Genomic DNA, 10964 nt, shown 5'->3' with positions numbered 1-10964 from the left:
AGTCTGTCTGCCCACACTATAAGGAAACATTTCTGGGCAGTGAGAACAGGTGATGCAAATGCTGTCATCACTCTTAATTGTGTTTGGTGCAGCCGTTGCAACCAAGAACAGGGGCATGTTACGTTGTGTTCTGTGCAAGGAGAGCAGCAGAGAGTTCCTGCCCTGCAGGACCTGCAGAGGTGTGCTGGTCACTGGCTGGGGTGGAGGGCACAGAGGAGGTAATGCTGTTGGGCACTTGGTGGGGGAAACATTGGGTGGAAAGGGATGTCCTAAATAGTAAAAGAGGCCTGGGTGGGAGCGACTGGTGGGAGGGAAGTGGAGGAGGAATGGCTGCAGGAGCACCGGCTGGAGCAGACAGCCATTTGGTGTGGGGCAGACGAAGGTGCTGAACAGACTTGGTTGGGTGCCTATGGGGTGGCTCTAGGAAGAGGTCCTGTGGACAGCTAGCTCTTGGAGCTTCCTGGAAAGCTGTGGGCACTGCTGAGGAGCTCTGTGCCATGCCTTATCCAGCCTCGCCCCTTTCTCCCCAGGATGTGAGGGGACAGGACAGGGCCCATCCATTCCCAATAACCTCTCTCCCTTCCCAGCTGGATTGTCGCCTCCTGCTTCTTTGCAGTTCTCCCTCCAGGCCGGAGCAGCAGCCCCTGGTGCCCCAGGGCAGGGGTGGTGTTTTCTGAAAGCAGATCCAGGTGCAGCAAGGATGAGAGCAGGGATCAGACGAGATGACAGCTCCAGCTGACTCCTTCCCCACTGCAAAAGTCCTGGCCCTGGCAGCTCCCAAGACTGCCCCTTTCAGGGGTGCTCCTCTCTGCAGTTAACTTACGGATAGCAGCATCCCCGAAAACTCCTACTTTTTCCTGAGAGCCTCGGGAGGCACAGACACAGCAGAGAGTTCCAGGAAATAGGGTTATTTGTTACCATCTGGATTAATCCTCCCAAAAATGACATTTACCCAGGGCTGGGATGGAAATCTCTAAACCCAGATGCCAGAATAGATTTGGCTTACTTGGAACCGGAAAAATACTCAGCGCTGGAGGTGCTCTTTGGTGTATTTCCCTTGTTCTCTGTGGATTTCCTCTGTCTGCCTTAGCTGTGGGCTTTCAGTAGTGCTTGGGGCCCTCCAGGCAGACGGTCGGGAAGGATGATGAGCTGCATAGTTTCTCTAATTGAATACCAAGGCACGCTCCCCTGTCTGTACCCCAGCAAAGCTGAGGCACAGAGGGAAAGTTCTGCTTCCATGGGAGTGAGATGGCTTCAGTTTTCCTCAGCCAAACGGCCTGAGGATAACTGCAACACGGCTGGACGTTGCCCCTGGGAGCTGTGGTGGGGATTCAGTACAGAAGCAGTGTTTCAAAAGAAGCTCTCAGCAGGCTGGATCTTCTCCTGTTCAAGACCGCTCATATCTTGGCTTTTGGGGATCAGCGGCAGCCAAACTGCCCAGGCTTCTTGGAGGATCGGTTGTTTTCTTTCAGCCCGCATGCCTTCCCTAGGCTCAGCTGATTCCTGTACCCATCCATCAGGCTCTGACCTCTTGGGCGGTGATGCTGCAGGATCCCTGCTCCTGCTGGGGGCCACGTCATTCCTGGGTGAGGTGAGTGAGCCTGGAAAGGGATGGCCAAGGGACAGCCGAGGTCCTTACAGCCAGCCTCTTCGTTTTGAGAAGGAAACAGCCGGAGGAGCATGTATTTTCCTTGCTGTCCCACCCAACAGTCTCCCATGGACCCTGGCAGAGGCCCAGCAATCACTGTTCTTGGATTTCCCCATCCTGCTTTAAATGCCCTGTTTTATTGCTGCTCTTGGCACCTCCTGGGCTCTACCTCCTGCCAAGGCTTGTTCGGCGAGCTCCCAAAGCCGGCTCTGCCCAGGCTCCCAGAGTTTCCAGAGCAGGGAAATGCACAAAGGCAGCTCTAGGTGTCCTTCCTGCCCAGGGCAGCACAACTTCTGGTGATCCCAGGAGTCTTTCTCACATTTTCTTCCTGCCTAGCACCTAGTTTTCTGGCAAATGGCACCTCACAGGGGAAGGCCACGTGCAGAGGAGCAGAGCTGTGGTAAGCCTGGCTGCCACGTGAGCACCCCAAGAAGGGGGGGATGTCTTGGCAGAGGGCGTGGGGAAGCAAAGCTCATTAGCTTTTTGGCACTCATTTTGGGGAATTAGTTTTTAGAAATCCTTTCGCCTCAGGCGAGAGGTGCAGGCGGTTCCTTCATCTGAGCTGCACCACTCACTCAGGGATCCCAGCACTGCTCCTCCACATAGGGAGACAGGCACATACGTACACATACGTATGCACGTGTATGCGTGCAATACCCTGCCTGGGGAAGGGGCAGCCCCTTCAGAGTTGGGAAGGGGGCTCAGTGCAAGGCCTCATCAAGCCTGCGTGTCTGTGCCCCATGTTGATATCATCAAAAGTACCGAAGGGGTCGCACGCCTGCGTTTCAGCTGCCAGGCAGAGTCCTTAGCCAACAGAGCCCCAGTCCCTCTTTTACCGCCCTTAGCTGCCCGCCCTCCTGCGCTGGCTTCGTCGCTCCTTCTCCCACCTCCTTTTCTTTTAAAGTAATCTGCTGTGGATGCAGACACTGCTGGTCTGGCCACAGCCTTCCCTGCTGCTGCTGCTGTTCTGGGTGTCCTTGTAGCTCTGTAGATGTGCGTCACTGCTAGCAGCAGCACCTCAACCCCATAGAAGACAAGATGCTGGGATGTGGGGCAAGCCTCCTTTCAGAAAGGCCACAGTGAAACTCAGCCTGCCCATCCCTGCCAAGGTGAAAAAAATTCCCTATCAAGCCCAATGTACTATGGAAATAAATAGTTAAATCTGGAAGCTGTCAGTGGAATGTGTGTTTGTCCTAGGAGCTAGCATAAGAACAAAAAAAAATTATGGATGTCTACAAAGAAGCAGTGGCTGACTTCTGGCAAAGGGTTTGCTTGGATAAAAGAAGAAAGAGGAAACCACTTACCAAGCTGGGATTGGTGCAAGAACCAAACCCTGTGTGTGGGCCTGGAACCTCCACACAGACCATGAGGAGTACGACTGATCTGTGGGACCTGCAGCAGAAGACATCCCCATGTGAGGTGATACGGAAATTTCTGAATAATGGCTGTGCTGCTAAGGTGAATGGTCTCAGGTGACTGAAAAAAAGAAAGCTGTTTCAAGAGCAGCAGGATTTCTAAAGCTTCTAGAGATTTCTACAGGCTTTTGTCCTTATTTCATACCTTGTCTGTCACCACAAAGTCCCCTCAATACTGCTGGCTTCTGCCTGTCCCCTCACTATTGCCTGCCAGGGGCAGCATGTGCTTTGGGATGTTGGCTGCCAGTGCCTGTGCGGCAGATGAAAAAGAACAAATAACAGCAGGTTTTCTCTCTGAGGAGGCATTAATTCAACTCTCTTCTTCCTAGCTTATCTTTCAAATAGAAAAAGATATTTAAATATATTTATCCCTTTGCCAAGGTGGGTAGCGTGTTCTGGGGAGGGAGCGGTGTATGGATGGATGGATGGATAGATAATATTGTTGTGTAAGCTTTGTGTCCTTAGAAAAACAGACAAAAATGGTTTTTATTTTCTAAGAAGACACATTCCATTAGATTATCAAGCCAAGCTTTCATCTCATCAGAGGAAGCTGGGATAACAGCAATTAGTAATAATAACCAATAATGCCTTTCTTTGGTCAAGTGTCACTGCTGCTGGTGTGTTCCCCACAAGCTGTGCTTTCAGATACATGTAAGAAACAACTAAGTTCCCTTCTGTAATGGTGGCCTCAGAAATCGGTGTGCAGCCAGGTGCCACCACCAAGTACAAGACCCACAGCAGCAATCCGCAGGAGTTTCTGACCGATGGAGGCACCCGTGCCACCATCTCTTGCTTCAGGGCCGAGGGTAGCTGCAAGACACCAGCAGGAGGGGAGGCAGCAGAAAGGCAGCTCCAGAAGCACTGTGGATGTGGGCCTGTGAAGGAGTTGAGGGAGCACTCCTGGGGCCGAGGGAAGGATGGCAACTTGAAGAGATGCACAAAGAGCCCCATCGCCCAGCTCCTTGTAATGAACAGGGTTGTATCGGCGGTCTGAATGTCCAAAATGATTCTTCGGGGTCTCAAACTTCCAGGAAGGCTGTACCTACTGATAACACTTGAGCAGCGGTGCTCTGTAGTTCCTGGTGTGCTTTGGGCCTGACCGCAGACCTCTGTAGAGAGATCCCTCTAAAGACAGGAGTAGAATTGGGGGTTTAAAAAGGGACATTTACATGCTCTAGTACCAACAGAAGTACCTGAGCACTGCAGAGAGGCGAAGGGGTCGGGGCGGGGGGACCAAAGGACAAGAATTTGGTTGTGCTTAAAAAAAAAAAAGCAACTTGTTGGAATGAAAATCGAAAAGGAGGGAGAGCATGGACAAGGCAAATGTTGAAGGACCCCTACTCCTCCCCTCGGGACTGCGTGCAGCTATGGCACTGCTGAACATGCCCCTCAAGCAAATGTGCCGAGGAGCCCAGCCAGCACTGCTGGGCGGTGTGGGTAGCTGCACCAGGAGACCTACAGAAAAGACCCTGAGGGTAGCCCTGGCCTCTGCTATTTAAATTGGTGTTCCTGGAGTTTGGCCCTCTCCATCATGTTCAGTGCCCTCTTCTGTGTGCCACCCACTTAGGGCCAGCGTAAGTTGACTATGGCTGGTTGAGTCTGTGAGAAAATGTGCTGTTAAGGGCTGATTGGGCTTCCAAGTGATGGAGCAGAGCGGCTGAGACCTCCACTAATATGGGATTACAATAATAATAAATAATGATCTGATCTGATAACAGTGCAGCCAGCACACATGATGCAATCTGTGGCCATGCCTGCAGCTTTCCAGAGCCAACATTTCAACTCCATTTGCTAAAGCAGCTCAAGTGCTCTCCATGGGGACACAAGGGCAGACGGACACTCCCCATTGCTATGACTCCACTCCATAGTATGGTTTCTGCTTCCCCAGGGCTTGAAGTCAGGGCAGTGTTGATGCATCTTGCTAGTGATGTTACCCAAGCTCTTCTCCTGGGTGGGAGCTCATTTTCCAGGGATTATGAATCAAGAAGGACACACAGTGTTGGCAGGAAGCTTTGGCAAACAAGAGATATGTGCTCTCAGATCTCTAGACAAAAACTTGTAAATCTCCCTTGCAGGCTAATAATTCAAAATGCTAAGTGACAATTTCCTCTCAATGAACTTCTTCATTTTCTGAAGCCATAAATGTCAGTCAATTGCTGTAGCAGCTGCTCTGAAGTCCTTGGGTGCCTCCAGACATGCAGTCAGATGTTTGTCCAGCTTTCAGGACAAGTTTGAGCCTGGGGCAAAACCAGGAGGTCCAGCTGCCCCTGGCATTGGGCAGCTACCACATGCCCAGTCCCTTTACCTTGCTGTCATTTGACGAGAAGCAGGCCTAGGCATATATGACAGAGCTGTCCCAGACGTTAGCGATGCCTGGCAGGATTGAGTGACCCCTGCTCCCTTTGCCTTGACCCGCCAGAATGGACCAGAAGATTTTGGGAAAGGACATGGACCTCCTGGCTGGCAGGCTGTGCTCCAGGAGGGAGAGATGCGATCACTTCTCTTGCTCCCAGCAGCCAGAATCCACTGACCTTTGAGAATGTCTGCAGGGTCTGTCTGCTGTCTCCAGCTTTGGGTGGGTAGAGGACACCATAGCGGGCTGGGGTTAGTAGGGGACTGTTCTCCCTGAATGGCTTCACCACCGATAGTTATCACTGGCTGTTTTCTTACATTCTCTCTGGGGAATGGGGGGAGCAAACCACAGGGAAAATCCCAAGAGGTTGTGATGTAGTTGTATCATAATTAAAAATTCTACCAAAGCATCTACTGTGTGATTTCTGAGCCTGATTAGATTGGGATCTAGATCATTACACTTCCCCAGCTAGATCACTGAAATTCCCAACCACCCAGCCTGGCTAGGTAATTCTTTATTTTTGGTTTCTATTGGGTTAAATTAAATGCATTTCCTTATGGGACCAAACAGAAACACCATGCTATTGGAAGTGAGCAAAACCCTATCAGTTTTCAAGATGCTAAATGCTGGGCCAGTGAAATGCTTCACTTTAGGCACAAGAAAAGTCCTAATGATTTCACTCAGGCCACTTCCATGCTTAGAGACATGAACGGTTTTGCTGGACTGTCCCCGAGAGCTGGGACTCACAGACCAGTGTAGGAATACCTGGCTCCTATCAACTCACACTGGTGCTGTAAGGCTGATCCTGGCAAAATGAACAGGAGCGAACTGAGAAATAAAGGCACTTCTGTTCTAATTATCACACCCAGCAAAAGAGAAGACCCCGACATGTGTAAGATGCTCCTTCCCAAGCCAGGTCCCGATAAAGAAGATAAGACCTTTATCCACCTGTCTCCAATCCATCCCTCCATGCTAAAAAACTTCACTAACAGGAGAGGAGGGGCTTGGCATGCTCAAGATCTTACTTACTTAACCAGATGTTATCAGAGTATTTGCAGGGTGCATGAACTCTCTTGCCTTACATCACTGCTCTGAGAGGAGGCTGTCAGCTTTCTGATAAAACTCTGTGTCACTCATGAAGACAAATTCTGCATTTTGGGGATGATGCACACTTAAGAAAGATGCCTTAAGCCGTTATCATTATTGACTTAGGAGGGACACGCAGTAAGTGTTGAATCATATACAAATATTGTCACTATCTACATCTCAGAGAACCGAAAAGTTAGCTGGCAGATGCAGACAGCGTGTGTATCTCAGCAGGGGAGCCTGCGCAGCTCGGAGCAACTCAGAGCCTCCCCAGAGCCCTTCAGAGGATCCCTTTGCTGTTGCATTTGCAGCTGACGTGTGTACCCCTGACAGCGCGTGCTTGGGTGTTTTTTCTCCCAACATGTATATTTGTTATAACACCTTGGGAAGGAAAAGGGTGCTGCCTTTGCAAAGTTAGATAACTGGCCCAGTTCTTTGCTGCCGGATTGGCTGGGAGAGGTCCTGTAAAACCACGCTGGCCAGCCGCCCGGCCCAGCCCTGCGAGGCTGCAAGCTATTTCCACAATTGGCCACTTCAGAGTGGGAGAGGGGGAGGTGAAGACAGCCAGGAAAACTGCATCTCCGCCAGGCTGCTTCCCTTCCTCCTTGTTTTTTCTCAGCGGAGTAGTTTGGCAAGCCTGCTCTGGGTGCCTCCGAGCTCTTCTTGCAACGCCCAGGCGAGTGGGGTGTAGCGTTGGCGGCCAGGCACCTGGCCCTCCCTTAGCCGTGCTAGCGCAGTCCCAGGACAGGACATGTCAAGCTGCAACAGCCCCGGGGGCCCTGCTGCCCTGGACTTTCCAGAAGTCCTGAAGTCCCTGCTGGAGTACTCCTTACCCTGGACCAACAAGATGACAGGTAGGATTGAGGGAACGCATGCTGGGGTTTCTGTTTTGATTTCTCCTTCTCCTTAAGTTGCAAGGCAAGAATGGGGCAGAAGATCTTGTTTGCTGCAAGCCCTTCAAGGCTGTGTTTCCCCCAAGTGTCAAAGTCAGATGGGGAGTTCTGGCACTGTGTTGTGCAGCTAGGAGGAAAAACGGCAGCAATGGACTGATTACAAAATCAGTCAAGAGTGCTGGGCTCCTGATCCTTTTAATCTTTGTGCTCAGCTACTTCTTGGAAATCCTCAAAGCTTTGTGCACAGAGAAGGCTTGGGCACAAATCTCCATGCTCACATAGGACCGACTTCCAGGATTTCCATCCAGGTTTTCCCATGGTTAACAACTGCTGAGCCTCCAGACCCTGCTTCTTCCCAGACTGTCCAGGGAGCCCAGCCCGCGTGGGGCAGGCTGACTCTGTGCAAACTTCGTGTTTGATGCTGCAGTTGTTTATCAGTGGAAATCTGGGGTAGGGAACACAGCAAATGTTGTATTTTGTTTGTGAGAGCTGTACTCCTAGGCTGTACTCCTGTACTCCTAGCTGTACTCCTGTACTCCTAGGCTTTCCTGCTCTCTATGCAGCATCCTAGAAAACAAATGGAAAGGACCCAGGAGGTTGTTTAGTCTGGGCTTCTGCTGTGCTGAACACTGTGCTCTTGCTGGACTGATCACATCTCTATTGCTGGGCATGCTCCAACTGCCCATCGCACAACTCGGGGACTCTCTGGTTTTGGATAGGATGCCACACACCCTTGGCAAGCTGCTTCTTGGTTGTTGTCATGTTCGCTGCCCAGTGCTGGGGAGGTGTGTGGGAACACCTCGGCTCAACAAGCTCATGTCTAGGCACGAGTGAGTTGAACACACAGAAACAAACATGCACTGAGCTCACTCTTCTGTAGGGAGTCGCTACCAGGACATGCAGATGGCTCTGCAGTCGTGAGGGGCAAGCGTGATCCAGGAGGTGGGAGCAGAAAAGCCAGATGCACAATGTGGAGTGGGATCCTGCTCTCGCTCTGCGGTCAATGGGAGAAAAGGCTGCTGCTGCTGCAGCAGTAAAGCATTTGTGGCAGGAAAGGCAGCTGCCTACACCTGCTGGAATACAGCGAGCCCTGTGGCACCCGCACAGCTCCCTGTGGGAAAGGGGTTAATAGGGCAAGGGGAACTGCCATACCCCCTAAGGGACTCATTTTGTCCCATTGCTCCACTGCTGCCACCTGTCAGCTGGCTCTCTCCTTTGCTGAGACTTTGCCCGCTAACGGGTGTGTTTACATATCACACAGTACGAAGCTGTGTGTGAGGACCAGGGCATGTTTTCCAAGCTGACTGATACCCAGGTAGAAAACAGACCTGGCTGGGAGGAGGGAGTAACGGCCAAGGGAGGTTCACGTGGCATGGAGCCTTGCTGTGGCTAAGCTGTAAGTTTGGCTGCCTCTGTGGGATCTCTGGTCTCCACATCCAAGTGGATTGAATTAATCCAAGGGAGGAGTGCTGGCAAGATTTATCTGGTTGGCAAGAGTTGGAGTGGGGGGTAGAGGAGGGATCAATGATTTGCAGAGGGAATAATTTAGTCTTAACTCAGTGTGGCTTATTTGGCAGCTGAGGGTGCTGTTTTGTGGCAGCTTTCTTCCTCAGCCCCACGAACACCCTGACTCTCAGCATCACCTCCCATAATCCTTAGAATTGTACTTATTATGCCACTTCCCTCCCCAGACCAGCGTTCCTATCATGGTCCTCTTCCCACAGAGCTCAGTTCTCTCCTTCTGGGTCTCCATACCTACACAGCACGCATCTGGATTTGCTGGGTCTCAGGCCTCTGTCTGAAATGTGTTCTGCTATTCAAACCTCCCAGTGGGGCTTGTTGTATGTGTCCCCCCCACTCTGTGCCTAGTGCAGGGCTACTTCTTGCTTGCCTCCCTGCAGCATCAGAGCTGGGCTGTTCTGCATCATCTGGCCCTGACAAGACTCCCAGCAGTAACAGCCAAGGCCGCTGCATTCCTCTCCACACATCTCATTGTCCTCCTCTCTTCCTTCTCAGCTGCAGAGCAAAAGAGAAATTGTGAAAATCCAGGCAGATCCCAGCTTAACCAACAAGGTACAGCTGATGGTGCAGTGTCTAATTTCTGCTGGCAGTGGCTTGAGCCACTAATCCCCAGAGGCGGTGAGGCAAAGCTCTCAGAGCAACCTCCCTCCTAGCTGGCAGGGCAGGGCTGATGCCCGAGCAGGGTGCTGTGAGAGGGAACCCACAGGAATGCTCCCCCAGAACTCCTTCCCGCCTTCGGGCCAAGCAGCTAACACTGTACAGGCTAAACCCTCTCCAAGCAAAGTCACAACCCAGTGGTGGTGCAGAATAAACCTTAGTGCGGTGGAGCTTGGGTGGAAATGTGCTGGAGGAAGAACATGGTTGATCTAAAGGGAAAAGCCCTGGAGTAAAGGCTGCTGAGTGGGTTTAATAACCTCCATTCATATGGACGTTACCCAGCAAAGCAGTTGCCATTGAGATCTGCAGGGGGGATGCGTGCAGAGCCTGTTCCTTGAAGGAGTGCTGTACAGTACTGAGACACAGCATCGTCCCTGGGGGCCTCCAGCATCAACAACAATGGAACAAAGTGACCATGAGAGCCGTAATGGCATGGGAAGCCTGCGGCCTGCCCTGCTTTGGCTACATCCCCTTGCCCTGTTCCTAGAAGCTGCCCCTTCCTGGCCGCACTAGGTTGTGTTCTCTGTCTACCACCTACCACCTACCACTAGGTTGTGTTCTCTGTCTACCTGATGTTTCCCAGGCAAAAGCATCACTGCGAGCCCACTGCCCCTTGCCGAGCTGTGTGTGCTGCCTCTGTCATGTGTGGTCCAACATCTGTGTTTCATTGCCCCGTGTGAAGTGGCATCTCCCTTTCACGCATGTGCTTTTTTCTTCTGCCAGCTGAGCTTGGCAAGGCAGAGGGAGTCTGCAAAGGACAAGCAGCAGCCCTGGAGCACGCTGGGCAGTGGAGCATGACCTGTTCTGGCTCCTTCTTGCAGATGGATTTATCAGCCTTGATAAATGATGCATTAACCTGTGCTGTTCCAGCCTGTATTAACAAGGTGGCCCTTTCCCAGCTCCCCACTGGGCAGCACACGCGCAGGAGTTGCGTCGGGCGTCCCACCCTTGTCCCCTGTGAAGGAGGCAGCAGATTCAGCCTCCCAGCCTACGCAAGAGAAGTAGCTGGCAGGTAGGGCAGCTCCCTGTCTGCCGAGGTTGGATGGGGACATCCCCTGGTCCTCGTTGCAGTAAGGCAACAGGGGAAAGCACCTACCCCACACGACTTCCAATCCATTCCTTTTCCTGGGGTGCGTGGGGAGGATTTCAGACCTGATTTTGTATTACAAAGACCATCAGGATTTATTAGCAAGGGTCAGGTCAAATTGTGCCTTGCCACCAAAATGAAATGTCCGAGGTTTGCGGAGGGGCAGCTGAACCAAGCAGATGCCTGAGTGTCTACCTGGGAAGAAGAGGTCCCTTTTCTGCTGGCACTTAGGGGGACATCTCCGCCGTGGTCCCTGTGGCTCTGTTGGGTGCAGATGAGGCCATCCCAGGGAGGTTGCACACCC

The sequence above is a fragment of the Ciconia boyciana genome, chromosome 1, assembly GCF_034638445.1.
Source record: "Ciconia boyciana chromosome 1, ASM3463844v1, whole genome shotgun sequence".
Lineage (NCBI taxonomy): Eukaryota > Metazoa > Chordata > Aves > Ciconiiformes > Ciconiidae > Ciconia > Ciconia boyciana.
Note: the sequence above shows the minus strand (reverse complement) of the source record.